Raw genomic sequence first — 2,814 nt, forward strand, 5'->3', positions numbered from 1 at the left:
AAAAGCTGGCAAAGCTCAAAAAAATATATCAAAGAGTGATAAGAAAAAGAAGAGGAAGCGCAAGGAATCATATGCAATTTACATTTACAAAGTATTAAAACAAGTGCATCCTGATACTGGTATCTCTAGTAAAGCTATGAGTATCATGAACAGTTTTGTTAATGATATTTTTGAACGTATTGCTGCTGAAGCATCACGTTTAGCACATTATAATAAACGTTCAACAATCACAAGTCGGGAAATTCAAACCGCAGTTCGATTATTATTACCTGGTGAATTGGCAAAGCACGCTGTTAGTGAAGGTACTAAAGCTGTTACAAAATATACAAGTTCAAAATAAATAAATCGAAAATATTATTTAATTGATAACATAAAAATACATCAACATATAAAAACGGCTCTCTTTTTAAGAGAGCCATCAAATTTTTTAAATAAGAGTAAATTATTTTTATATATACAAAAAAATAAAATAAACAATTATTAATATCATATTTAATATAAAATTTTATATATTAATAGCTTGAATATATCTATTATTAGTATATCAATATTATTAATTTTAAATATAATAAAGGATATCGCGGAATATATATCGTAAATCAGTGTAATGCAAATGCATTACATTACCTTTATTATTTTCATTTTACATTTACTACTTGTTTATGTACGCTTATAATTATTAGAAAAATATTTTTAATAATTTTAAAAAATAAATGAAATAATAAAAATTTAATAATAAATTATTTATTGAAAGTATAAAAAATGGTATAGCAAAATCTTTATTTTCTTTGATTAAGGCGAAATGTTTTATTAGTTATAAATTCGATAATCTCCTATCGATACTTGTTACTCTTAACTTGTATATATAAAAAATATAATAGTATATTAATTTATAATAAAATTTTTTCAAAAATTCAATAAGTTATTGTAAAATAAAATAGATAATATACAAATTATAATTTATTATTGCAGATATATTACAATAAAAAAAAAAAAAATAAATAAAAATATTTGGTAATGTATGTTATAAACAAAATAATTTGTTGTAAACAAATTATATAATATGTTATATTTATTAACAAATTTATTTACTCTTATATAAATAAAATTAGTGGCTTCCCAAAAAGGAAAGCCTGTTTAAATTTATCGGATGTATTAAATATTCTTTAATAAATTTACTAAATATTTTAAGTAAATTATTATATTTTCTTAACCTCCAAAACCATACAAAGTACGACCTTGTCGTTTTAATGCATATACAACATCCATAGCTGTAACTGTTTTACGTTTTGCGTGTTCAGTATATGTAACAGCATCCCGAATAACATTTTCAAGGAATACTTTAAGTACACCACGTGTTTCTTCATAAATTAAACCAGAGATACGTTTTACTCCACCTCGTCGTGCTAAACGACGAATTGCAGGTTTTGTAATACCTTGGATATTATCACGCAAAACTTTTCTATGACGTTTTGCACCCCCTTTTCCAAGACCCTTTCCACCTTTTCCTCTGCCAGTCATTTTAATAAAAAATTATTTACAATATTTTAACGAACGGATAACACGTGTGTTAACCTCACAAGTATTGTAATGTATGTGAGCGCCGGTACAATTGTGCCTTTTTATATAAAGCATTAAAGATTTTTTAAGCCACGCCTATACAATTTGATTAGTCCATACTCTGATAGCTATCCAATAGGATATGACAACAAAAATTTTGAAATTTCATATAAATATAAATACAACACATTTATTTCGCATTTAAACATTTGACTTTGTAGTATCAAATTGTCGAATATAATTTTTAAAATTGTGTGTTTTTTTGTAAAAACATTATTATTTGAAAATGGCTAGAACCAAGCAAACTGCACGTAAATCAACTGGTGGTAAAGCACCAAGAAAACAATTAGCAACGAAAGCTGCACGTAAAAGTGCACCAGCAACTGGTGGAGTAAAAAAACCACACAGATATCGTCCTGGTACAGTAGCTTTACGAGAAATTCGTCGTTATCAAAAAAGTACTGAATTGTTAATTCGTAAATTACCATTCCAACGTTTAGTACGTGAAATTGCACAAGATTTTAAAACCGATTTACGTTTCCAAAGTTCAGCTGTTATGGCATTACAAGAAGCTAGTGAAGCCTATTTAGTAGGTTTATTTGAAGATACCAATTTATGCGCAATTCATGCAAAGCGTGTTACAATTATGCCTAAGGATATACAATTGGCAAGACGTATTCGTGGAGAACGTGCATAAGCGTTTTAAATGACAATTTAAAAAAAAAAAAAACAAATAAGAAATATTTTCGGTCCTATATATAGGACCAACATATATTATTAAATAAGAGTATATTATTTTTATTAAAAAATATATATATATATATATATATAAATTATTGAAATAAAATTAAACATTATTAAAATTTTGTTATAATTATAAGCGATTGCTATTTCTAAAAATAAATAAATTTCATAAAATTTATATTATTTTATATTCATTTGAAATATTAAAAAAACTTCTCGCTTTAAAGTAACCATGATATGAGTTATAAATGCAATAAAATTTTATACAAAAAATAATATTTATTTGTTGACGAATAATATAAAAGGTTTACATTTCTAAATAACATATATTTATATATGGTGTGTAAAAAAAAAGAAAAGAAGAAAAATAATTTATATTTTTAATATAAAAAGGCAACCGCACACAGTGTTCCCAAGCGGTCACCCATCCAAGTACTGACTGTGCCCAATGTTGCTTAACTTCGGTGATCGGACGAGAACCGGTGTTTTCAACGTGGTATGGCTGTTGCC

The 2,814-nt window shown here is 25.8% G+C and overlaps 1 non-coding gene across 1 annotated transcript; it reads right to left on the minus strand.

The window, feature by feature from the left end:
- Nucleotides 1-2,695: 2,695 nt before the first annotated feature.
- LOC123303595 lies at nt 2,696-2,814 on the minus strand. Its single transcript, XR_006535701.1, has one exon. It is a non-coding gene; the product is annotated as a 5S ribosomal RNA (ribosomal RNA).

The sequence above is a fragment of the Chrysoperla carnea genome (assembly GCF_905475395.1).
Source record: "Chrysoperla carnea chromosome X unlocalized genomic scaffold, inChrCarn1.1 SUPER_X_unloc_107, whole genome shotgun sequence".
In the NCBI taxonomy this organism is placed as follows: Eukaryota; Metazoa; Arthropoda; class Insecta; order Neuroptera; family Chrysopidae; genus Chrysoperla; species Chrysoperla carnea.